The 27,067-nt window shown below is 44.8% G+C and overlaps 2 protein-coding genes across 14 annotated transcripts in view; one reads left to right on the top strand and one right to left on the bottom strand.

The window, feature by feature from the left end:
- LOC105495474 (zinc finger protein 146) overlaps positions 1 to 14,037 on the bottom strand; it is a 29,595-nt gene extending 15,558 nt beyond the window's left edge. For 3 of the 10 annotated variants that reach the window (XM_011765087.2, XM_011765090.2, XM_011765089.2), the window contains exons 1-2: positions 13,901 to 14,037; positions 10,365 to 10,438 (exon numbers count right to left, since the gene is read on the bottom strand). The gene's annotated coding sequence lies outside the window, so the exon portion shown is untranslated. Of the gene's footprint in view, positions 1 to 10,364; positions 10,439 to 13,859 lie in introns of all 10 variants that reach the window. The other 7 variants (XM_011765084.2, XM_011765086.2, XM_011765085.2 and 4 more) reach the window with 5 other exon arrangements.
- Positions 14,038 to 14,042: 5 nt separating this feature from the next.
- Positions 14,043 to 27,067, top strand: part of LOC105495473 (zinc finger protein 565) — a 42,178-nt gene continuing 29,153 nt past the window's right edge. The window contains exon 1 of one of the 4 annotated variants that reach the window (XM_011765083.2): positions 14,043 to 14,168. The gene's annotated coding sequence lies outside the window, so the exon portion shown is untranslated. Of the gene's footprint in view, positions 14,169 to 14,282; positions 14,435 to 27,067 lie in introns of those variants that run through there. The other 3 variants (XM_071086458.1, XM_011765082.2, XM_071086457.1) reach the window with 3 other exon arrangements.

Raw genomic sequence — 27,067 nt, 5'->3', positions numbered from 1 at the left:
TATTCGTAGATGAATTCAACACTCACGTCTGACCTTAACAACATGTTCCCATCAGAACTAAAGCACATGGGCACAATGTGTAGGAAGTTGTTCTGACAGTACTCAAGAATAAAAACTCAAACATGTTCCTGGAGTCCTACTATTTACCCTCTTTGCATTATACTGAGTGAAATTCTTTCTTTCTTTCTTTTTTGAGACAAAGGTTCGCTCTTGTTGCCCAGGCTGGAGTGCAATGGTGGAATCTCAGCTCACTGCAACCTCCGCTTCCTGGGTTCAAGCAGTTCTCCTGCCTCAGTCTCCTGAGTAGCTGGGATTACAGGTGTGTACCACCACACCTGGCTAATTTTGTATTTTTAGCAGAGACAGAGTCTCACCATGTTGGCCAGGCTGGTCTCGAACTCCTGACCTTAGGTGATCCGCCCACCTCAGCCTCCCAAAGTGCTGGCATTACAGGTGTAAGCCACCGTGCCATGCCCTATTTCATATTAGAAATGTCCTGGTCCAGGTGCAGTGGCTCACACCTATAATCCCAGCACTTCAGGAGGCTGGAAGTGGGTGAATCATCTGAGTCCAGGAGTTCAAGACCAGGCTAGGCAACATAGTGAGACCCCGTCTCTACAAAAATACAAAATTAGCTGGGAGCAATGGTGTGCGCTGCGCCTATAGTCTCAGCTACTTAAGAGGCTGAGGTTAGGCCGGGCGCGGTGGCTCACGCCTGTAATCCCAGCACTTTGGGAGGCCGAGACGGGTGGATCACGAGGTCAGGAGATCGAGACCATCCTGACTAACACGGTGAAACTCCGTCTCTACTAAAAATACAAAAATTAGCCGGGCGCGGTGGCGGGCGCCTGTAGTCCCAGCTACTCGGGAGGCTGAGGCAGGAGAATGGCGGGAACCCGGGAAGGCGGAGCTTGCAGTGAGTGGAGATCGCGCCACTGCACTCCAGTCTGGGCGACAGAGCGAGACTCCGTCTCAAAAAAAAAAAAAAGAGGCTGAGGTGGGAGGATGACTTGAGCCCAGGAGTTCAAGGTGGCCTGACAAAGTGAGACCTTGTCATAAAAAAGAAAAGAAACATCCTAGAATATAGGTTTATCCATTAGTTCAAAAAACAATTTTAAGCCAGGTGTAGTGGTGTGCACATGCAGTACCAGCTTCTCAGGAGGCTGAGACAGGAAGATCACTCGAGCCTAGGACTTGAGGTTGCAAATACATGATCATGCCTATGAATAGTCACTGCACTCCAACAGAAAAAAAAAAAAAAAAAAAATATATATATATATATACACACACACACACACACATACACACACACACACACACACACACATATATATTTTTTTTTTGAGACAGATTTTTTTTGAGACAGAGACTCATTCTCTTGCCCAGGCTGGGAGTGCAGTGATGTGATCTTGGTTCACTGCAACATCTGCCTCCCGGGTTCAAGCCATTCTCCTGCCTCAGCTTCCCGAGTAGCAGGGATTACAGGCGCGCGCCACTACACCCAGCTAATTTTTGTATTTTTAGTAGAGACGGGGTTTCACCATGTTGGCAAGGTTGGTCTTGAACTCCTGACCTCAGGTGATCCGCCCACCTCAGCCTCCCAAAGTGCTGGGATTACAGGCATGAGCCACCGCGCCCAGCCAAAAAAAAATTTTTTTTCTTTTTTGAGATGGAGTTTCACTCTTGTTGCCCAGACTGGAGCGCAGTGGCGCGATCTCAGCTCACCGCAACCTCCGCCTCCCAGGTTCAAGCGATTCTCCTGTCTCAGCCTCCCGAGTAGCTGGGACTACAGGCATGCGCCACTATGCCCCGCTAATTCTGTATTTTCAGTAGAGACGGGGTTTCTCTGTGTTGGTCAGGCTGGTCTTGAACTCCCAACCCACCTCGGCCTCCCAAAGGGCTAGGATTACAGGTATGAGCCACCGCACGTGGCCCTCCAAAATTTTTTTAATCAATAGTAGACATTATTGGGATGACTGACCAAATTTGAATATCGACTTTGGATTAAATAATACTAATGTACCAATGTTAAACTTCCCGATTTTGATCACCGTACTGTAGTTACGAAAGAGAAGTTTTTGTTCTTGGAAAATGCATGCTAAAGTATTTATAGATAAAGGAAGCATGTCCACAACTAGTTTCAAATGGTTCAGGAAAAAAAAAAAAAATCATACACATTTGGGAGAAAGAGAGAAGGAAAAATAAAACCACCAAAATGTAAATGATTGGTGAAACTGGGTAAAGGATATATGGGATTTCTCTGTACTATTCCAACTCTTCTATAAAGTTGTAATCAAATAAAAAAACATAATCATAAAAAATTTAAGTTTCTATCACATATATACCCCCCCATCCACTATATGTTGAAAAAGCTTGATCACCAATTCCTAATGGAGTGTGTCAGAGACATAAGGCTTAGAGCATGATTTAAACCAAAACATACATGACAGGAACCTGAGGTGAGTTGGCTGGAAGCAACTTGCAGGAGGGAGATCAAGTTTGAGATTCTGTACATTCAGAGTGCAGGTTTCTGAACACATGCAGGCAGACAGATCCATTAGGCAGTTGGATATACAGATCAGGAGCTCAGAATAGGGTTAGAACAGAAATGGGAACTTGCCAGCTGTCAGACTATCACTGCTGGTGAAGACACAGGGAGAATGTTACTGTGGGCTGGATGCAGTGGCTCATGCCAGTAATCCCAGCACTTTGGGAAGCCAAGGTGGGCAGGATCACTTGAGCTCAGAAGTTCAAGACCAGCCTAGGCAACATGGCAAGATCCCAACTCTGCAAAAAATCCAGATCCAAAAATTAGCAGGGTGTGATGTGGTAAACGTCTGTAGTCCCAGCTACTTGGGAAGCTGAAACAGGAGGATTGCTTGAGCCTGGGAGGTGGACGTTGCAGCCAGCCGTGATCACGCCACTGCCCTCCAGCCTGGGTGACAAAGCAAGACCCTGTCTCAAAACAAACAAAACAAAACAAAACAAAAGAATCACAAAGCAGGAGGAGGGCTTGGTGACTCATGCCTGTAATTCCAGCACTTTGAGAGGCTGAGGTGGGTAGACTGCTTGAGCCCAGGAGTTCAAGACCAGCCTGCACAACCAAGTGAGACCTTATCACTAAACAAAAATACAAAAAATTAGCCAGGTGTGGTGGTATGTACCTGTAGTCCCAGCTACTTGCAAGGTTGAGACAAAAGGACTGCTTAAGCCTGGGAGGTTGAGGTTGCAGTGAGCCGGAAAAAAAAAAAAAATTAAGAATCACAAAGCAGATGAAAACTGAAACATAACAAAATGAACTTAAGACAAAAATTTTAAGAAGCAAGCAAAGCTACAGACTGCAAAAGAAAAACAGAGGAAATGAGTAAAGAAACAGTCACCCAAAAGAAGCGAATGGACAGTAAACAGAAGAATAGGAATGGACATCCTATTATTGTTCCATTTGATTTATTTTTAAGGATGCAATAATGAAATTTTGAGGGATTTTTGTTTCCTCAATTAATAGATTTTCCCTGGTTGTTGCACCTGGGCTATTAGCAGTATCCTCAGTCTTTCTGCTCACACCCCCACCGACCCAGGCAGCGTGGGTAATCTACATTTATATAATCATAACCTATATCTGACCCCAAAAGCCAGTATCTTATCTAATGTAAAAACATTGAAAAGCAAATCATCATAATAAAAGTAATAGAAAAACACTGAAGGCATTTCTATTAGATTCTAAACAGACAAGGATGCCCACTGCCTCAATTATGTAATCTAATTACAAATAACTAAGTAAGGAAAACAGGGAATAATATTAATATGTAGAAATCAACAGCTTTATATATAGCAACAATGACTCCATTCATAATAGCAACATAAAACAAAATATCCAGAAATAAACTTATTAGGAAGTGTCCAAATCTGTACGAAAAAAAATTTTAAACACCCCAGACGACCCAAAAAGAAATCAGAATACATACCACGCACATAAAAAGGAATATTTAATGTCATAAAAATGTCCCTATTCCCAAGTTATATTACAAATTTAATGCAATCCCAATAAAAATAACAAAATAAGTTCTATCTTTTCCCCTTCTGGAACTAGACAAGCTAATCCTAAAGTTTACAAAGAAAAATAAACAAGCAAGAATAGCCAGGAACCACTGAAAACGACGAGCAATTAGGAGACTAACTATACCACAAAGTAAAACACAATGATAAAGCCTCAATAGTAAAAAGATAAATATTTTCCCTGGTTGTTACACCTGGGCTATAGCAGTGTCCTCAGTCTTTCTGCTCACACCCAGAAACAGACCAAATAAATGTGAGAATTTAGTATATAATCAAAGTGGCATCTTAAAAATAGTGAACATAAAGACCCTTTTTTGCACTCCAGCCTGGGCGACACAGCGAGACACCATCTCAAAAAAACAAAAACAAAACCAAAGAAAACATAAATAAAAAGCTCTTTGGTGTGGTGCGGGGATGCCTCTGTGCTCACCAACCACAGGGAGCTCATTCTAAGCATAGCTATGTTTAAAAAAAAAAAAACTATTATTACTAAATTGAAACAAACAAAACCTCCTGATTCTGCAAGATTAAACAAAAAAGAAACAACCACTGTGAACAATGTCAAATGCAAATGAAAAACTTAAAAAAAAAAAAAACCACCACTCATTTCGTATAGGGTTAACCTTTCTAATGTATAAACAGCTCCTCTAAGGAAAAGACAACCCATAGAAAAATGGTGAAAAGGATATGAATAGACAGTTCCTAGATTAATACATACGGGTCTTTAAACATATAAAAAAAAATTCTCTCTCACTCATAAGAAGGGATGTAAATGAAACCTACACTGAAGTTCTGATTGTCTCTTATGCCCCTAGCTAAATATCAAATATTCAACACTACACATGGTGAGCTTGAGGGGAAGGTGCTCTCGCACATGTTCGTGGGAGTGTAAGTACTTACCCACTGGGCAGTGCCATTTGTATTAATAGCAGTCTAGTTTAGAGCTACTCCTGTGTCAGTATAAAATGGCACACATAAAAAAGTTATTCATTACTGCATTGTTAGCAACAGCAGAAGACTGGAAACAAACCAAATACTCAACAACTGGATTAACTGAATCAACTATGGTGCATCCAAACAATGACATCTTATTTATACAGCAGCTAAAAAAAAAATTATTTTTAAAGATTATGATTCAGAAGGAACATCTTGGCTGGGTGCAGTGGCTCACACCTGTAATCCCAACACTTTGGGAAGCCAAGAGAGGAGGGCTGCTTGAGCTCAGGAGTTCGAGACCAGTCTGGGAAACATAGTGAGACCTCGTCTCTTCAGAAAGTAAAAAAGCCAGGTGTGGTGGAGTATACCTGTGGTCCCAGCTACACAGGAGGCTGAGGCAGGAGGATCACTTCAGCCCAGGAGTTGGAGGCTGCAGTATGCCACGTTCACACCACTGCACACCAGCTTAGGTGACAGAGCAAGACTATTTCAAAAAAAAAAAAAAAAAGGAAGGGCTGTCTCCAGGACATATTGTTATTAAGGAAAGTGAGATACAGAGAGGTGCATATGGTATGCTATCTTTTATGTAAGGAGGGGGGAAATAGGAGTGAAGAAAAATATATACTAGTGAGAAAACAAAAAAAAAAACCCACTTGAACAAAAAACAAGAAGCAAACAAAAAAAACCAAGACATGTTTATATTAGACAAAGAAGAATGTGACTGGGTGGGGAAGGGAGCAGAATAAGATATCTCTGTGAGACAGATCTTTGTTGAATCACAGAAATGAATTACTTACTTCAATAGTAATCAAATTCATTTTTTAAAAAGCAGTCCCTTGGCCCGGCAAGGTGACTTATGCCTGTAATCCCAGGTGGATCATGAGATCAGGATATCAAGACCATCTCGGCTAACACGGTGAAACCCTGTCTCTACTAAAAATACAAAAAATTAGCTGGGTGTGGTGGTGGACGCCTGTAGTCCCAGCTACTTGGGAGGCTGAGGCAGGAGAATGGTGTGAACCCGGGAGGCGGAGCTGGCAGTGAGCCAAGATCACACCACTGCACTCCAGCCTGGGTGACAGAGCGAGACTCTGTCTCAAAAAGAAAAAAAAGCAGTCCCTTAACCTGAAAACAACAAATGACCGGACGCGGTGGCTCAAGCCTGTAATCCCAGCACTTTAGGAAGCCGAGATGGGCGGATCACGAGGTCAGGAGATCGAGACCATCCTGGCGAACACGGTGAAACCCCATCTCTACTAAAAAATACAAAAAACTAGCTGGGCGAGGTAGTGGGCGCCTGTAGTCCCAGCTACACGGGAGGCTGAGGCAGAAGAATGGCGTAAACCTGGGAGGCGGAGCTTGCAGTGAGCTGAGATCCAGCCACTGCATTCCAGGCCCGGCGACAGAGCAAGACTCTGTCTCAAAAAAAAAAAAAAACAAAAACAAACAAACAAAAAAACAAATGAACCCAACTGTATGTTAACTTTGCAACATAATTCCTCAGAAAAACAATTTCAAATGACTTTAGAACAGAGTGCTTTTGACTACACACATCTTCAGTGAGATGCATTTTAAAAGGTGGGCTCGGTGGCTCATGCCTGAAATGCCAGCACTTTGGGAGGCCAAGGCGGGTAGATCACTTGAGGTCAGGAGTTGGAGACCAGCCTGGCCAACATGGTGAAACACTGTCTCTACCAAAAACACAAAAATTAGCTGGGCATGGTGGCTGGCACCTATAATCCCAGCTACTTGGGAGGCTGAGGCAGGAGAATCCACTGAACCTGGGAGGCAGATGTTGCAAGTGAGCTGAGATCACACCACTACACTCCAGCCTGGGTGAAAGAGTAAGACAACATTTCAAAAAACAAAAAAAAATTAGCTGGGCTTGCTGGTGGATGCCTGTAATCCCAGCTACTAGGGAGGCTGAGGCAGGAGAATCGCTTGAACCCGGGAGGCAGAGGTTGCAGTGAGCTGAGATTGCGCCACTGTACTCTAGCCCAGGCAATACTGCGAGACTCTGTCTCAAAAAAAAAAAAAAAAAAAAAAAAAAGGTGCATTTTATTTTTTATTTATTTTTTTATTTTTTTTGAGACGGAGTCTCGCTCTGTCACCCAGGCTGGAGTGCTGTGGCCGGATCTCAGCTCACTGCAAGCTCCGCCTCCCGGGTTCCCGCCATTCTCCTGCCTCAGCCTCCCGAGTACCCGGCACTACAGGCGCCCGCCACCTCGCCCGGCTAGTTTTTTTTTTGTATTTTTAGTAGAGACGGGGTTTCACCGTGTTAGCCAGGATGGTCTCGATCTCCTGACCTCGTGATCCGCCCGTCTCGGCCTCCCAAAGTGCTGGGATTACAGGCTTGAGCCACCGCGCCCGGCAGGTGCATTTTAAGAACAAAAATAGCTACATATATTAAAGAATTTTTTAACATGATACAGTATGTTTACAGTTACTACTATCAGCATTGTTATTGAAACCATTTTCTTTACATTGCAGGATAAAGCAAAGAAAATAAGTACTTATAACTTGTTACAAGTTTTTACTATAAAATACAACTAGGAGGCCAGGCACGGTGGCTCATGCCTGTAATCCCAGCACTTTGGGAGGCTGAGGTGGGGGGATCATCCGACACCAGGAGATCGAGACCATCCTGGCTAACACGGTGAAATCCCATCTCTACTAAAAATATAAAAAATTAGCTGAACGTGGTGGCATGTGCCTGTAGTCCCAGCTACTCGGGAGGCTGAGGCAGGAGAATCACTTGAACCCAGGGGGTGGAGGTTGCAGTGAGCTGAGATCCTGCCACTGCACTCCAGGCTGGGCGACAGAGCAAGACTCTGTCTAGAAAAAAAAATAAAAATAAACAACTAGGAGCTAAGAAATTAGGTAAAAATACTATACCATTTAAACTGAATTAGAAATACAAATATGGACTCATGATTTTTAAAAATACATTTAAAATGTATTTTTTAAATGTTCTGTCATTTAAAATGGCCTTAAAACAATGTTACCCCTGGGCAATGAGCACACCCTCCATCTTGTCTCTAACACCATTCTCCAATAAAAGGAACCAGAGCTCCTTGGAGAAGTGGCCAATTCCAAGTCTGGGAGGAAGGTTCAAGTAAGCCTGCAGTGCAGGAAAACCTTCCAAGATAAATGATGTCTGTCAAAATGAGACAAGAATGAACTGAAGGGGTGTCCACTGGCATCAAAAAGTGCAGCTGATTCTTTTTTTTTTTTTTTTTTTTTGAGACAGAGTCTCGCTCTGTCACCCAGGCTGGAGTGCAGTGGCGCGATCTCGGCTCACGGCAAGCTCCGCCTCCCGGGTTCACGCCATTCTCCTGCCTCAGCCTCCCGAGTAGCTGGGACTACAGGCGACCGCCACCTTGCCCGGCTAGTTTTTTGTATTTTTTAGTAGAGACGGGGTTTCACCGTGTTCGCCAGGATGGTCTCCATCTCCTGACCTCGTGATCCGCACGTCTCGGCCTCCCAAAGTGCTGGGATTACAGGCTTGAGCCACCGCGCCGGGCCAAGTGCAGCTGATTCTAGAACACGCTAAATATACACAACTTTAGGATGACGTTTAAGAAAGAAAAAGCCAGGGGGAAAAAAAAGATATAATTTGACATAACAATCAAATAAATGTAAAAGGAATAAAAAGACAAGAGAAATTAAGACTACACTTCCAGCGATCATTTTTAGTTTGTTCCTAGAAGTTTCTCTTAACGTATAGAGTACTATATTTTTATACAAAACAAACAACAACAAAAAACCCAGAAAATCATCACTTTACAAGCCCTGTAGAAAGTTACTCATCCAGCCAAGAATTATTTATTGGTTCTAAAACCATCCACTAAATGATTGATGGAGAATGAACCAAAGTAAACATAACATTTTGGTTAAAGGGAAGTAACAATCACCAGCCATCTGGTATATCTCTCCTAATGGTATGCAATTTGAAGTACGTAAGATCACCTCTGATGTATTCTGGCCAAAAATGAATCACAATTAGAATTAAAAAAAAAAAAAAAATCAGAGATTTTGAATTAGAACCATGTGAAAGCAATCATAGAAATCAAAGAACAAATCTCCCAAAGGAACGGGTGGTGATGACTTTCTAAAGATAAATATAACTCAAACACAGAAATCTAACTTCCTGCCTGGGCAACACAGTAAGACCCTATCGTTATAAAAAAAAAAAAAGTTTAGGCCGGGCACGGTGGCTCAAGCCTGTAATCCCAGCACTTTGGGAGGCCGAGACGGGCGGATCACGAGGTCAGGAGATCGAGACCATCCTGGCTAACACAGTGAAACCCCGTCTCTACTAAGAAATACAAAAAACTAACCGGGCGAGGTGGCGGGTGCCTGTAGTCCCAGCTACTTGGGAGGCTGAGGCCGGAGAATGGCGTAAACCCGGGAGGCGGAGCTTGCAGTGAGCTGAGATCCGGCCACTGCACTCCAGCCTGGGCTACAGAGCGAGACTCCGTCTCAAAAAAAAAAAAAAAAAAAAAAAAAAAAAGTTTAACAATTAGCAGGCCGTGGTGGCACACCTGTAGTCCCAACCACTGTGGGCGTGAGGCTGAGGTGGGAAGGTCTCTTGAGCCCAGGAGGTGGATGGTGCAGTGAGCTGTGATCGCACCAGTGCACCCAGCCTGAGCCACAGAGTGAGACCCCATCTCAAAAAACAAAAAACAAATCTAACTTCCTCATTCCAGTTAAAAAAGGAAACATCCACAGAAAATTTGAAGTAAAAAAAATAAAATATAGAAATATCAGGCCTGGCACAGTGGCTCACGCCTATAATCCCAGAACTTTGGGGAGGCCGAGGCGGGTGGATCACGATGTCAGGAGACCCATACCATCCTGGCTAATACTGTGAAACCCCATCTCTACTAAAAATACAAAAACAAAATTAGCCAGATGTGGTGGCAGGCACCTAAAGTCCCTGCTACTCAGGAGGCCGAGGCGGGAGAATGGCATGAACCAGGGAGGCGGAGCTTGCAGTGAGCTGACATCAGGCCACGGCACTCCAGCCTGGCCAACAGAGTGAGATTCCATCAAAAAAAAAAAAAAAAAAATATATATATATATAAAAAAAAAAACAAGAAAAGTACATCTACATATCTTATTCTTTCAGAAATTCCTACTAGACAGTACTAATGGCGGGACTATATTTTCTGAGGAAGCATTTTTTTGCAGCTAGTAATAAAAAGTACTAGTATTTAACATTAATCAAGTACTTACTGCACACTTGGGACTATTCTTAGAATTTTACATGTATTAACTTCTGGAGCTGCATAACCACCCTTTGAATCAAATATTGCTATTATCTGTATACTATGAAATGAGCAACTGAGGCCCAAGGCTTAAGTACCTACCTGAGGTCCCCAAGGTAAAAAGTGGCAGAGGAAGGAGTTAACACAGGAAGTCTGGCTCCTTGGCCTATGTCTTCCTTTAAAAAAAAAAAAAAAAAATTAGCTCACGCCTGTAATCCCGGCACTTTGGGAGGGCGAGGCAGGCAGATCACATGAGTTCAGGAGTTCGAGACCAGCCTGGTCAACATGGTGAAACCCCATCTCTACTAAAAATACAAAAATTAGCCAAGCATGGCAGCACACTACACTCCAGCCTGGGTGACAGAGCAAGACTCCATCTCAAAAAAATAAAATAAAATAAAACAAAAAATAAATTTTAGTATATATATTACATTCATAGTTAGAAAACAAACATAAATGCCTATTTGCCTTTGCCCTGTCTATTCCAGTACCCCTAGCCCCAACAGATAGCCAGTTTTATTAGTTTCTTATGTATCTTTTGAATTTTTTTTTTTTTTTTTTGAGACAGAGTTTCACTCTTGTTGCCCAGGTTGGAGTGCAATGGCACAATCTCTGTTCGCTGCAACCTCCGCTTCCTGGGTTCAAGCGATTCTCTTGCCTCAGCCTCCCGAGTAGCTGGGATTAACAGGCATGCAAGAGGCCAGCTTGCTAATTTTGTATTTTTAGTAGAGATGGGGTTTCTCCATGTTGCTCAGGCTGGTCTCAAACTCCTGACCTCAGGTGATCGGCCCGCCTTGGCCTCCCAAAGTGCTGGGATTATAAATACATATTCTTATTACCCCTTTTCTTATTCCAAATGCATCGTGCATCATACTCTACATTCTGCACCTTGCTCTCAGTTAACAATACATTTGGAAGTTATTTCAGTCTCAGTATATAAAGAGCTTCCTCCTCATTCTTTTCTACAGATATGTATGATTTTGTTGTATTGATGTACACCAAACTCCCAGTGATTTTGTTGTATCGATGTACACCAAACTCCCAATGATGGGCATGAACTGTTTTTTTTTCTTTCTTTCTTTCCTCTCTCTCTCTCCTTTCTTATGACAGGGTCGGCCGGGCGCAGTGGCTCTTGTCTGTAATCCTAGCATTTTGGGAGCCCGAGGTGGGCAGATCACTTGAGGTCAAGAGTTTGAGACTAGCCTGGTGAAACCCCTTCTCTACTAAAAATACAAAAAAACTAGCCAGGCGTGGTGGCGGGCACCTGTAATCCTAGCAACTCGGGAGGCTGAGGCAAGAGAATCGCTTGAACCCAGGAGGCGGAAGTTGCAGCCAGCACAGATTGTGCCACTGCACTCTAGCCTGGGCAACAGAGAGACTCCATCTCAAAAAAAAAAAAAAAAAAAAAGACAGGGTCTGGCTGTCAACCAAGCTGGAATGCAGTCGCCAGGATCTCTGCTCACTGCAGCCTTTACCTCCTGGGCTCAAGTGATCCTCCCACCTCAGCCTCCCAAGCAGCTAGGACTACAGGAGATCTCACTATGTTGCCCACGCTGATCTCTAGCTCCTGGACTTGAGCCATCTTCCTGCCTTGGCCACCTAAACTGCTGGGATTACAGGTCTGAGCACCACGCCCGGCCTGAGGCTTTATATTTTAAAATGTGTCGGGCCCCCACCTCCCCACACCTCAACGCCTTTTTTTTTTTTGAGAGGGAGTCTCGCTCTGTCGCCCAGGCTGGAGTGCAGTGGCGCCATCTCGGCTCACTGCAAGCTCCGCCTCCCAGGTTCACGCCATTCTCCTGTCTCAGCCTCCCCCGTACATGGGATTACATGTGCCCACCATCACGCCCAGCTAATTCTTTAATATTTGTTTTAGTAGAGACAGGGTTTCACCGTGTTAGTCAGGATGGTCTTGATCTCCTGACCTTATGATCCGCCCACCTCGGCCTCCCAAAGTGCTGGGATTACAGGCGTGAGCCACGGCGCCTGGCCAACGCCTTTTATTTTTCAGTTACTGGCTCTTGCAGCTTGTTTATTTTTCCATAGTAAGTCTAGGATCAGTTCCCCTAGTTCCAAAAGAGAAAAGCCTGTCCATACTTTTACTAGGATCACATCATTATTATTATTATTATTATTATTATCTGAGACGGAGTCTCGCTCTTGTCCAGGCTGGAGTGCAGTGGCGAGATCTCGGCTCACTGCAACCTCCGCCTCCCTATTCAAGCGATTCTCCTGCCTCAGCCTCCGCAGTAGCTGAGATTACAGGCGCCCACCACCACACCCGGTTAATTTTTGTAGTTTTTTTTTTTTATTTTTATTTTTTAGTAGAGATGGGATTTCACAATGTTGGGCAGGTTGGTCTCGAACTCCTGACCTCAAGTAATCCGCCCATCTCCGCCTCCCAAAGTGCTAGTATTACAGGCACCAACCACCGCGCCCGACCAAGATCACATTTAATTTCATACATTTACTTAAGTTTGCGTACACTTCTTAATGTCACATGGTATATTTATTTGTTCACATGTCCTGCCCCTTAGTAGTATTTTAAAATTCTTTCCCAATAGTTTTGAACCTTTCCTAAGTTTTCTTCCACAATACTTTATCTTTTTACTGCTATTGTAAATATTAGTTTTCTTCAATTATGTATTCTAATTGATATTTGTAAATCAGAAAGCTATTTATTTGTAGACATTAATTTGGTACTCAATTAATTTAACTTTTTATAATTTAAAACTATGTCAATGACGACGGCGGGCGGGGGGTGACTTCCTTAGAAAAAGCATCTTTGGAGACGTCAGTAGTTTTATCACTTCACAAAATCCATACAACCTGAGAACGCCTCGACTCACTAAGAAATTAAGACACCTAGGATTTAGTCCAGACTCATAGATAAACACAGCAACAATTAAGCTTTCTTCAAAAAATGAGGATAACTGTGCCTAACCTAAAACCTTTGACTCCCTCATCCTGGGCGCTGTTATATGGCATTGCTTCTTAAAGTGTAGAATGTTATTTAACCTAGGGCTCTGCTTAACAGCCCTATTAAAACACCCCAAAGATTTAGGGATTTGAACAGTTTGAAGCAGGCGCCCCGAAACAAAAGTTCTTCTGAAACACTCGTTTAAAAAAAAAGTCACGGTGATTTGCATTCCACTCCAATTAAAAATAAATGCTTTTACATAAAAACTCGTTTTTAAATTATTCAACACTTAGCTTTTCCACCCCTTCCATTTTCAAGTAAAAAAGACGCTCCAGGAAGATGGCACCGTTATAATTATCAGCACTTTCCACAAGGGAAGTGCAGCTCAAACCTTATACCTCAATGTTGGTCTCCTACATCTCCCTCTTAGGCACAATCACACACAATCCCACACCCGGTTTCACATTCACTCAACAATCCCAAGCATCGGGTCAAACTTTGCGGACAAACTCAGGGTCACACTGGCTCAAACCCGCCTCAGAGGCCCCCACCTCCGCCCTGCACGTAGGCCAGAAGCTCTTAGACCCACTCCCTGCCCTCGCGCCGCGCCCCTAAAGATCAGGAATCCTCCCCTTTAACCTCCCCGGTCCGACCGACCCGAGACGCCCAGATCCCACCTCCTACTTTGGCGCCACGTGGACCCAGGGGCCGTACTGACCCGCGGACAAAGACCAAAATGTCCACTCGGTGCGCTACGCTTGCGCACTCCGAAGGCGAGGAAGCACTCCCAGAAGTCTCCGCGACGCGGCCCGCCTCGGTCACCGCGGCCAGGCCCAGGCTGGTACTGAATTACCTTCTATTACCAGCAACGCCGCTTCTCGGGCCTTGGACTACATTTCCCTTGAGGCTTTACTGGTCGACTCTCTGTCTCCTCCCCTCCCCCCGCGAACCTGGCTGCCTCCTTCTGTGACGATGGAGCTCTTGAGGTAAGTAGTCCTTTAGCGTTAGATGACTTCAAGCTTGCTGGAGGGGCTGGAGTGGCGACGCCCTCTCCGAAGCCTCGCGGGCGCAAAAATGTCAAAACGGGCCAGGCCCCGACTCAGAAATAAGAGAACGCCATTTTGTCTCTGGCCGATGTGGCTCTGGACTACAATTCCCAGAGCCCACAGCGGCCTGACGTTACGTCGTTCTTGACGTCGTGGCGAGCTTGTTAGCTCCGCAAGGACCCGGACGCGACCAGGGGAGGCAGAAGGTGAGGGGTCTGGGAGTCCTGGGCGGGGCCGGGGCGTGTCCGGAGCCTCGGATCTGTGCGCGCAGGCGGGAGCGGGCTGCGGATGCGCGGTTCTGAATGTGTCTTTGTGACTGTATGGCCGGGTGTGGGTGTCTGCAACTGTGCAGGTGTAACCGCCTGTCTCCAGGGTGTCTGTCTGGTGGTTTTTTTGTAACCATATGTGATAGTGAGTAGTGGGGTGCAGGGTCCTTGTGACCGGGGGTGACACTGCGTGTGTCCCCGTTGTAGATGTGGCCTGTTCGCCCTGTTCCTGGGGTGTGAGTACAGTTGTGACTGTGTGACCACTGCGGGTGTGCGGTTGTGATTCATGTCTCCAAGGTTTATGCGTGGTTTTGGTTGTCTGTGCCTGTGACTATGCGGTGACGCCGCTTGTGGGTTCCTGTGTCCCTTGGTGTGTGTGTGGCAGGGGGATGAGTGGTGCTGTGTATGCAGGAGTGGGGTGCCACTGCTTGTGTGAGTGTGACTGTGTGTATGTCCACAGTGAAAGTTCAGTTGTGACTGGGTGCCGTAAAGTACCAGTGATGGCGTGTGTCCCCTGAGTGGGCGTGTGATTGTGACTACATGAGGAATTTGTGGGTGTTGGTGTGTGGGACTTGTGACTATATGGGAGTGACTGTGTATCACAGTGGAGAGTAGATTGTGTGACTAGGTGTGTCTTAGCGGGTATGTGATTGTGACTGCAGAGGTATTGTGACTGGAAAGATATGGAGGTGAAAGTGAGTCTGTGATTGTGTACTGTGTGTCTCAAGAGTGAATGTAGGGCCAGGTTTGGTGGCTCACATCAGCACTTTGGGAGGCCGAGGTGGGAGAATCACTTGAGCCCAGGAGTTCAAGACCAGCCTGGCCTGTACAAAAAAAAAATTAAAGGCCGGACTTAGTGGCTCACGCTTGTAATCCCAGCACTTTGGGAGGCCGAGGTGGGTGAATCACATGCGGTCAGGCGATCTAGACCAGCCTGGCCAACATGATAAAACCCCATCTCTACTAAAAGTACAAAAATTAGCTGAGTGTGGTGGCAGACGCCTGTAATCCCAGCTGTTCAGGGGCTGAGGTGGGAGAATCGCTTGAACCCAGGAGGCAGAGGTTGCAGTGAGCCGAGATAGCACCATCGCACTCTAGCCTGGGGGACAAGAGCAAGACTTCATCTCAAAAAAAATTAAAAATTATCTGAGTGTGGTGGCCCGCGCCTGTGGTCCCAGCTACCCAGGAAGCTGAAGTGGGAGGATCTTGAACTTGAGAGGTCAAGGCTGCAGTGAGCTGTGTTTGAGCCACTGCACTCCAGCATGGGTGACACAGCGAGACCCTGTCTCGAAAATATAAAAGGGTGGATTTGTGGTTGTTTGTGTGACACTAACTATATGTGCAGCACAAAGTGTGCTAGTGACTCTAGTGCTTGACCCATGCAGAACCTTTGAAGTTAGGACAGATTCTGGTCCTGGACAGTAGTGACCTCAGCCTTTCTGAGTGACACTGGATTTAGGCAAATGCCTGGTCTTCTCTGACCACACTCCCCTATGTGGTAGGGAAGGGGGATGATGGTTCAAAAATGACCTGGTTGTTCATGATTCCTTTCTCTTAACCCTTCTCCAAGAAAGGTGCCAAGTTCAAGTACATCAGGTTTTATTCTATTTCCCTGAAATCCTTCTTGTTTTTCAGGACATGCTTTTCTTTCCCTCTTCTGAAACTTCAGAACCACCGCACCATCACCCTCACCCCCACCAAAGTAACCTGGTCTCCAGTATTTGCCATAGGAGTAATTTACTGGATGCCTTGGAGATGTACTGAAAGGCCTATGTTCTCTCTGCTCCCTACATACCTAATGTTCTTTTAAATTTTTTTCTTTGTTTTTCATTTTGAATTAATTTAATACTTTAAAATGTTACAAAAATAGAATTCCCATTTACTCTTGTTTTTTTCTTTCTTTTCTTTTTTTTTTTTTTTTTTTTGAGATGGAGTCCTGCTGTGTCACCCAGGCTGGAGTGCAGTGCTGTGATAGCTCACTGCAACTTCCGCCTCCCGGGCTCAAGCGATTCTTCTGCCTCAGCCTCCTGAGAAGCTGAGATTACAGGCATGTGCCGCCACACCCAGCTGACTTTTTATAATTTTAGTAGAGACGGGGTTTCACCATGTTGGCCAGGCTGGTCCGAACTCCTGGCCTCAAGTGATCCTCCTGCCTCAGCATTCCAAAGTGCTGGGATTAGAGATGTGAACCACCATGTCTGGTCTCCATTTTCCTTTTTGTAACTCCTTTGACACACCCAGCCAATTTTTTGTATTTTTAATACAGACGGGGTTTCACCATGTTGATCATTTATTTTGTAGGGTCTGTAGTGTAGAATGTTCCTCTCTTTGGGATTATCTGATATTTCCTGTTGATTAAATTCAGATTCTGCCTTTGGGGCAAGAATACTCCAAAAGCGATGTACCCTTCTGAGTGCATCATGCCAGGGACCCACGAGGTCAATTTGTTACACTATGAGTGGTATTAATTTTAACCGCTTGGTTAAGATGGTGATTGCCAGATTTCTCTGCTGCAAAGTCACTGTTTTTCCCATTATAATTGATACATGTCTCATGAAGAAATACTTTAAGCCTATGTGAATATCCCGTTTCTTATCCTACTTTCGTTATTAGTCTTATCCATCAATGACGCTTGCCTGAAAAAGTTGTTACCAGCTATTTGTCAAATTGTGGGGTTTTTTGGTTTGTTTCCATCATCCCTTCTATGTTTATCAATTAGATTTTTTTTTTAATTTTTTTTTTTTTTGTGTGTGTGTATGTGTGTGTGTGAGATGGAGTTTGGCTCTTGTTGCCCAGCCCGGGAATGCAGTGGCACAATCTAGGCTCACTGCAGCCTCTGCCTCCTGGGTTCAAGCGATTCTCCTGCGTCAGCCTCCCAAGTAGCTGGGATTACAGGCATGCGCCACCATGCCCGGCTAATAATTGTATTTTTAGTAGAGATGGATTTTCACTGTGTTGGACAGGCTGGTCCTGAACTCCTGATCTCAGGTGATCTGCCCACCTTGGCCTCCCAAAATGCTGGTATTACAGGCGTGAGCCACATTACCCGGCCTTATTCATTAGAATCTTACTGTTAGAAAGATATTTTTCTTCTTTCCCATTTATTTATTTACTAAATTATTTCTGTAAGTATAGACTGGAATTTCTTCTGTAGGTTATAATTTTTTATTCTATAGGTTATATATTCATTGCTATCATTTTTTCGCTGAAATTATCACACATTTGGCCACTGGGAGCCCCTTCTAATTGATTCCTGTGTCCTTTCAATGTGGCCTCTTTATTTATTATTTTTATTATTTATTTTCTGGCACTGCAAGGTGTTCCACATTGATATGGTACTTTCCCTGCCCCAGTCCTGGAATCTACAAATTTCCCAGGGACTATTGGTTCCTTTTATTAGAAAATGATTTTTTTTAGCCAGGTGTGTTGGCAAGTACCTGTAGTCCCAGCTACTCAGGAGGTTGAGGCAGGAGGATTGGTTGAGCCGGGGAGGCAGAGGTTGCAGCAAGCCAAGATTATACCACTGCATTCCAGCCTGGGTGATGAAACAAGACCCTGTCTCAAAAAAAAAAAAAAAAAAAAAGATTTTTTGAAACCAAGGTTAGATATCTTGTTGCTTCTGAGATTTCATTGCTTCCAGGTCCTCTCAGCTATGAAATATGTTTATATGTATGTATATAGAAATAATTCATGAGTTCATATAGTATCTTCAATTTCAGTGCAACACTACAGGGTTCATTCTCGACTTCTCTCCATTTCCTTTTTTTTTTTTTTTTTGAGACAGAGTTTTACTCTTGTTGCCCAGGCTGGAGTGCAATGGCGCCATCTCGGCTCACTTCAACCTCCACCTCCCGGGTTCAAGCAATTCTCCTGCCTCAGCCTCCTGAGTGGCTGGGATTACAGGTGCCCACCACCACACTCAGCTAATGTTTTTTTGTACTTGTAGTAGAGACGGGTTTTTGCCATGGTGGTCAGGCTGGTCTCAAACTCCTGACCTCAGGTGATCCTCCCGCCTCTACCTCCCAAAGTGCTGTAATTACAGGCATGAGCCACCACACCCGGCCCCCATTTCCTTTTTTTAAAATATAATTTTAAATTTTTTTGTGGAGACAAGGGTCCCACTATTTGCCCAGGCTGGTCTCGAGCTCCTGACCTCAAGTGATGCTCCTTCCTCGGCATCCCAAAGTTCTGGGATTATAGATGTGAACCATCATGTCTTGCCTCCATTTTCCTTTTTGTAACTCCTTTCTTCGACCTTGAAAATTGTGGCTCACATGAACTGTAATATGTTTTATTTATTTGCTCAGTCCCGTATAAAAAGTAATTTAAGAATTGCTGACCTCCACATACCATGCAGTTCTTTTTGTCTTTAGTCTTACAGTATATAGTGAAAATACAGTTTTCTGAAACTACTTTCTTCCCTAAACCCTTTGTATTCATAATATTTGTGTGTAATATAGATTGTTCATGTGTTACTGTTTGTATTTTATTTTGGGTTCCCCACACATCCTGGTTGAGTTAAATGATTTTTCAGAGTATGTGAAACAATCACATTGTTCTAAAAGTCAGAATCAGACAAAAGGATTTACTGAGTCACTCCTCCATTATTTCTTCTCTCCCATGCCATTGCCCATTGTTTTTTGTTTGTTTGTTTGTTTTTTGGTTTTTGCTTTTTTTTTTTTTTTTTTTTTTGAGACAGAGTCCTGCTCTGTCACCCAGGCTGGAGTGCAATGGCCCAATCTCGGCTCACAGCAACCTCCACCTCTCGGGTTCAAGCAATTTTCCCACCTCAGCCTCCCGAGTACCTGGGATTACAGGCATCCACCATCATGCCCGGCTAATTTTTGTGTTTTTGTGGAAATGGGGTTTCACCCCCTTGCCGCCTGCCTCGGCCTCCCAAAGTGCTGGGATTATAGGCATGAGCCACTGTACCCAGCCCCCATTCTTTCTGCCCAGTTCCCACTTACCTATTTCAGTAACCAATATTGTTACTTTTTTGGTTTTATGGTTAAATAAACGTAGGAAAGAATTTACCATTTTAGGGTGCAGTGGCTCACTCCTGTAATCTTGGCACTATGAGAGGTCGAGGTGGGAGAATTGTTTGAGCCCAGGAGTTTGAGGCCAGCCTGGGCAACATGATGAAACCTCATCTCAACAAAAAATTAAAAACTAGCCAGACGTGGTGATGCACACCTGTAGTCCCAGCTATTTGGAAGGCTGAGGTAGGAGGATCTCTTGAGTCTGGGAGGTCAAGGTTGCAATGAGCTGTGATCATGCCACTGCACTCCAGCCTGAGTGACAGAATGAGACCCTATCTCAAAAAAATAAAAATAAAAACACTGGGGAAAAGGCTTTTGGTTCGAGTTTTTACTCAGAGTGGTTGCTTTTTCAGGAAGAGATTACTAAGGTTAAGATGGAGATTCCTGTACCTGTCTAGCTCCCATAACTTGGCCAACTTCTCCCAGCCCCCCAGCCCAGGCCCTTGTGATGTGGGATCCTGGGCCCTAAAGAATGTCTGTGAATTGCAGAGAAAGGGAACATTTAGGCATACAGCTTCAAATTTTACTAGCTGGTGTAGAGATGGCTCAACTTTCCAGAAGGATTTGTACAAAGTTTTGATGTTGGAGCTCTAAAACAGCATGGTTTTGCTGGGTCAGAATCAACTTGTAGGCTGGGCACAGGGACTTACACCTGCAATCCCAGCACTTTAGGAGGCTGAGGTGGGAGGATCACTTAAGGCCAGGAGTTCAAGACCAGACTAGGCAACATATTGAGATCCTGTCTTTACAAAATATTTAAAAATTAGCCAGGTGTAGTGGCGTGCCTGTGATCTCAGCTATTTGGGAGGCTGAAGCAGGAGAATCACCTTAGCCCAGGAGGCTGAAGCTGTGATTGTGCCACTGCCCTTCAGCCTGGGTGAGAGTGAGATCCTGTCCCCCCGCAAAAAAAAAAAAAATTGTCCTGTAACTCACAATTCACATTTTGTTTCACACTGTGGGTTTGTGAAAAATCCCTTTGAGACATATGGAGCTGGAATTGGACAGCTCTGCTGTTATTTCTGAAGCTTCCTCTTTTTAAAAATTGCTCTTTCTCATATTGACCAAGCGTCTGAGTCTGAATTTTTATCTAGTCAAAGTATAGCCTAATTTGTGTACTGGTTAGGACAGGCTAAGTTATGCTGTGGTGGCAAACAACCCATGAATCTCAGTGGCTTACAGAATAACATTTTATTTCTGCTCATGTGCATGTCCAGTGAGGATCAGCAGAGACAGGGTTCCACACCAAAGAAAGTCCGCCACCCTTGGCCGCATCATCTGAAACACAGATGATCACCACATGCACGAAGAGAAAAACTGTGCAGAATTGCAGAGTTTTTGCAATTCTTTCCGGTGCCTTCAACTGAAGTGACAGTCATCACCTCAGCTGAGATTTAACTGGCTAAAGCAGTGCATGGCCCTACCTAAGTGCAAGGGGCTGGAAAATGTCATTTTCTATGTGCCCAAAACTGGATAATGGTGAAACATTAGTAATGCCTACCACACTGGCTAAGACCCATTTCTTTTTTTTTTTTTTTTGTTTCTTTGTTTGTTTGTTGTTGTTGTCATTTGTTTTGTTTTGTTTTTTTGAGACAGAGTCTTGTGCCTGGCTGAAGTATAGTACCATGATCTCGGCTCACTGCAACCCCCGCCTCCTGGGTTCAAGTGATTCTCCTGCCTCAGCCTCCCGGGTGGCTGGGACTACAGGCATGCACCACTGCACGTGGCTAATTTTTCTATTTTTAGTAGAAACCGGGTTTCACCATGTTGGCCAGGATGGTCTCGATTTCTTGACCTCGTGATCCGCCCACTTAGGCCTCCTATAGTGCTGGGATTACAGGCATGAGCCACTGCGCCCAGCCAACCCATTTCTTTTTCTATACGTAGGAAGTTGCTTCTGTAAATTAGATGTGATTTCTTTTTGGAGCAAGGAGGACGTCCCTAGACTGTGGAGAGAGGGTTGACAAGGAGCCTGTGCACAAGTGAGCGAGGGGAATGAGGAAGCTGGAAGCCTTTCAGATGAAAGGTCACCTCCTCTGCGTGAGCCAGGACACGCCCCTCAAAAGCTTTAGCACGGAGAAAATCAAGCTCCCCTTCAGTATGCAGGTTCCCAAAGGTACCTCACTGCCACTCATGAATCACTCCATTCATAGCTCCTTTTATAACCCACCCCCCTGTTGAGGATTAATTGTATTACTTATCATTATAGAATATATGCTTGCCAGGTACAGTGGCTCACACTTGTAATCCTAACACTTTGGGAGGCAGAGGCGGGTGGATCACTTGAGTCTAGGAGTTCGAGACCAACCTGGCCAACATGGTGAAAACCCATCTCCACTAAAACTACAAAAATTAGTCAGGTGTGGTGGTGCACACCTGTAATCCCAGCTACTTCGGAGACTGAGGCAGGAGAATTGCTTGAACCTGGAAGGTAGAGGTTGCAGTGAACTGAGATCATGCCTCTGCACTCCACCAAAGTGAGACCTGGTCTCAAACACACACACACACGCACACACATGTGCACGCATGCCCTTTAGGGAAAAGCTTGAAAATACAGGAAAAAACAAAGATCCCCCATTTACTATATAACCTAGAGACAAATTTAAAATTTAATTGAAAATCCTTTTAGTCTGTGTTCTATGCTACATATACACAAGCTATACATGCGTACATATGTATATTTTTCCTTTAAGAATAGGATTACACTACACTTGCTGTTTTATAACCTACATTTTTCACCTAATGTTATTTATTTTACATCATTACATCAACAAATAAAGATATGTATCATTTTGTTTATGGTGACAGTGTTTCCACTATATAGATACACTATAGTTTACTTATTTATTTAATCTTCTTTCCTAGATATTGAAGTTTTCTTTAAATTCACTGTTTCATTGCCAACTGTGTCTCCATCATATACTCCACACACATGTTAATATTTAGGATAGGATTTCAGACTTGGAATTGCTTGATCAAGGGCATGTGTGGTTTAATTTCTACTAACGTTGCCTTGTTGGAAGTTGACACCAGCAATAGCTTACCGCCTGTGTCCATTTCCTCACATCATACTAGTGTGGAATATCATCCATATTTTAAATCTTTGCCAAATTGATAACTATAAAATAGTATTTCCTTATTGCTTTTAACATTCATTCCCTTCATTACTAAGAAGGTTTAAGAATGTTTGGTAGGTTGGTGGGTCACTTTATTATTTAGTGAATTTCCCATGTATATACCCTTTGTACATTTATCAAAAATTATTGCTATTTTTCTGAAAATTTATCTTATTTTATTTATTTACTTTTTTTTTTTTTTTTTGAGACGGAGTCTTGCTCTTTCGCCCAGGCTGGCATCAGTGGCGCGATCTTGGCTCACTGCAACCTCTGCCTCCTGGCTTCAAACAATGCTCATGCCTCAGCCTCCCAAGTAACTAGGATTACAGGTGCTTACCACCATACCCAGCTAACTTTTGTATTTTTAGTAGAAACAGGGCTTCTGTTGGCCAGGCTGGTCTCGAACTCCTGGCCTCAAGTGATCTCCCTGCTTTGACCTTCCAAAGTGCCAGGATTACAGGCATGAGCCACTGTGCCCTGCCCCTTTTAAATATAAACCAGATTATGCCATTCCTTGGCTTTAAAAGTTTAGTACCTTCCTGTTTTCCTCAAGAATAAAATCCAAAGTTCTTACAGTGGCTTCCAAGCTCCGTGTGATCTGACTTCTAGCTTTCTCTCTGACCCTCTTCCTCTCACACATTCCATCCCAGCTGCCCTTGTCTCCTTCGTCTTGTTGATCAAGGAAAGCCTGCTTCTGTCTTCAGACCCTTGCAATTGCTGCTCCTGGTGCGAGGAATGCACTTCCCCAGATACCTGCATTGCTCACTCATCCATTCAGGCTGTGCTTACCAGTCACCTTCTCAGACCACCCTCTCTTCCTCCAAAACTCCCTCTCCCCTTAATCTTCTTTGTTTTTATCTGTAGGACATTTACCACCTGATATATAATATATATATAGACATTTGTTGTTGTTGTTGTTGTTGTTTGTGACAGTCTCACTCTGTTGCCCAGGTTGGAGTGCAGTGGCACAATATCAGCTCACTACAACCTCTTCCTTCTGGGTTCAAGTGATTCTCTCACCTCAGCCTCCCGAGTAGCTGGGATTACAGGCGTGCGCCACCACACCCAGCTAATTTTTTGTATTTTTAGTAGAGATGAGATTTCACCACGTTGGCCAGGCTGGCCTAGAACTTCTGACCTCAAGTGATCCGTGTGCCTCGCCCTCCCAAAGTGCCGGGATTACAGGCATGAGCCACTGTGCCCAGCCCCGCCTGATGTATAAACAGGAATGTCAATATCATGTCTATGCCATACCACCCCGAACACTCACATCTCATCTTTTTTCTTTCTTTTTTTTTCCTTCAAATTTTTTGTGGAGATGGGGGGCCTCACTTTGCTGCCCAGGCTGATCTTGAGCTCCTGGCCTCAAGTTATCCTCCTGCCTTGGCCCCTCAAAGTGCTGAGATCACAGGAGTGAGCTACTGTGCCCAGCCCTCAGTCCCATCTATCTCCGTATATCAGTGTTTGTTGGTTGTCTCTTCCCATAGGATGTAAGATCCAGCCAAACACAGTGGCTCGCACCTGTAATCCCAGCACTTTGGGAGGCTGAAGTGGGCAGATCACTTGAGGTCAGGAGTTGAAGACCAGCCTGGCCAACAAGGCAAGACCCCGTCTCTACAAAAGTTATAAAAATTAGCAGAGCATGATGGTGCACGCTTGTAATTCCAGCTACTTGGGAGGCTGAGGCAAAAGAATTGCTTGAACCTGGGAGGTGGGGGTTGCAGTGAGCCGAGAGCTCATCACTGCACTGCAGCCTGGGTGACAGAGCGAGATTCTGTCTCAAAAAAAAAAACAAAAAAAAAAAACAGAATATGAGATCAACTGGGACTTGAATTACTTTCTTTCCTCGTGCCTAGAACAGTGCCAGTTGAGATAGGAGCCCAGTAAATATGAAAGAATTCTGACTTCCTTTTCTCTGCCTCCATATCTATCAGATGCCAGAAACTGTTGATTTCATCTAATCTACATTTTGGATTTATCTCCCTCCTCCTTTCTACTGTCAGTGTCCTGGATCAGGCCCTCTTTGTTTGCCTGAAAAAGTACAAGCACCTCTCAATCTTTCTGACTCCAAGGTTACACCTCTCCAAAATAACCTGGCCATATTGGTCCTGTCATGTCCATCTTTAAATTCTTTTTTTTTTTTGAGACGGAGTCTTGCTCTGTTGCCCAGGTTGGAGTGCAGTGGCTGGATCTCAGCTCACTGCAAGCTCCGCCTCCCGGGTTTACGCCATTCTCCTGCCTCAGCCTCCCAAGTAGCTGGGACTACCGGCGCCCGCCACCACACCCGGCTAGTTTTTTTTTTTTTTTTTAGTAGAGACGGGGTTTCACTGTGTTAGCCAGGATGGTCTCGATCTCCTGACCTCGTGATCCGCCCGTCTCGGCCTCCCAAAGTGCTGGGATTACAGGCTTGAGCCACCGCGCCCAGCCAAAACCTACCTTTTTTGAAAGATAGAGATGAGGGCTCACTATGTTACCCAGGGTGGTTTCAGATTCCTGGGCTTTTAAGCAATCCACACACCTCAGCTTCCCAAAGAACCTAACTTTTATGTATTCAGCCTATATTTATTGGTCACCTGTGTTCTCAAGACACTGTGGCAAGTACTGGTTAGAGTGATGATGAGACCCACTGGTCCTTGCCCTCACAGTTTTTTCATTCATACACCTTCATTTTCTTTTCTTTTTTTTTTTTTTTTTTTTTTTTTGAGACGGAGTCTTGCTCTGTCGCCCAAGCTGGAGTGCAGTGGCGCGATCCTGGCTCACTGCAAGCTCCGCCTCCCGGGTTCACGCCATTCTCCTGCCTCAGCCTCCCGAGTAGCTGGGACTACAGGCGCCCGCCACCTCGCCCGGCTAGTTTTTTGTATTTTTTAATAGAGACGGGGTTTCACCGTGTTAGCCAGGATGGTCTCGATCTCCTGACCTCGTGATCCGCCCGTCTCGGCCTCCCAAAGTGCTGGGATTACAGGCTTGAGCCACCGCGCCCAGCCAAAACCTACCTTTTTTGAAAGATAGAGATGAGGGCTCACTATGTTACCCAGGGTGGTTTCAGATTCCTGGGCTTTTAAGCGATCCACACACCTCAGCTTCCCAAAGAACCTAACTTTTATGTATTCAGCCTATATTTATTGGTCACCTGTGTTCTCAAGACACTGTGGCAAGTACTGGTTAGAGTGATGATGAGACCCACTGGTCCTTGCCCTCACAGTTTTTTCATTCATACACCTTCATTTTCTTTTCTTTTTTTTTTTTTTTTTTTGAGACGGAGTCTTGCTCTGTCGCCCAAGCTGGAGTGCAGTGGCGCGATCCTGGCTCACTGCAAGCTCCGCCTCCCGGGTTCACGCCATTCTCCTGCCTCAGCCTCCCGAGTAGCTGGGACTACAGGCGCCCGCCACCTCGCCCGGCTCATTTTTTGTATTTTTAGTAGAGACAGGGTTTCACCGTGGTCTCGATCTCCTGACCTTGTGATTCGCCTGCCTCGGCCTCCCAAAGTGCTGGGATTACAGGCATGAGCCACCGCGCCCGGCCATTTTCTTTTCTTTCTTTTTTTTTTTTTTTTTTTTTTTTTGAGACGGAGTGTCGCTCTGTCGCCCAGGCTGGAGTGCGATCTCAGCTCACTGCAAGCTCCGCCTCCCGGGTTTACGCCATCCTCCTGCCTCAGCCTCCCTAGTAGCTGGGACTACAGGCGCCCGCCACCTCGCCCGGCTAGTTTTTTGTATTTTTTTTAGTAGAGACGGGGTTTCACCATGTTAGCCAGGATGGTCTCGATCTCCTGACCTCGTGATCCACCCGTCTCGGCCTCCCAAAGTGCTGGGATTACAGGTTTGAGCCACCGCGCCCGGCTCTTTTTTTTTTTTTTTGAAACAGAATCTCGCTCTGTGGCCCAGGCTGGAGTGGAGTGGCGTGATCTTGGCTCACTACAACCTCTGCCTCCCAGGTTCGTTCAAGCAATTCTCCTGCCTCAGCCTCCCAAGTAGCTGGATACAGGCATGCACCACCATGCCTGGCTAATTTTTATATTTTTAGTAGAGAGGGGGTTTCACCATGTTGGCCAACCTGGTCTCGAACTCCTGATCTCAGGTGATTGGCCCACCTCGGCCTCCCAGAGTGCTGGGATGACAGGCGTGAGCGACTGCGCCCAGCCCGTACACCTTCATTTTCTAACCCCTGATGTTATCTCCAGCATTATCTGCCTCTAGATTCTAGAGCTAATTAAATTTAAATTTAGATTAATTAAAATCAAATAAAAACTTTAGTTTCTCAGCCATACTAGCCACATTTCATATGCTCAGTAGCCACCTATGACTACAATATTTACAGCGCGGATTTGAAGATTTCCATCCTCACAGAACATCCTGTTGGACAGCACTTATCTAGACATTTCCGCAAACTACACAACTCATTCCAAATCATTCTCAGTCTCCCAA

The sequence above is a fragment of the Macaca nemestrina genome, chromosome 20, assembly GCF_043159975.1.
Source record: "Macaca nemestrina isolate mMacNem1 chromosome 20, mMacNem.hap1, whole genome shotgun sequence".
Classification (NCBI taxonomy): domain Eukaryota; kingdom Metazoa; phylum Chordata; class Mammalia; order Primates; family Cercopithecidae; genus Macaca; species Macaca nemestrina.
This window is presented reverse-complemented; position numbering and strand designations above follow the sequence as displayed.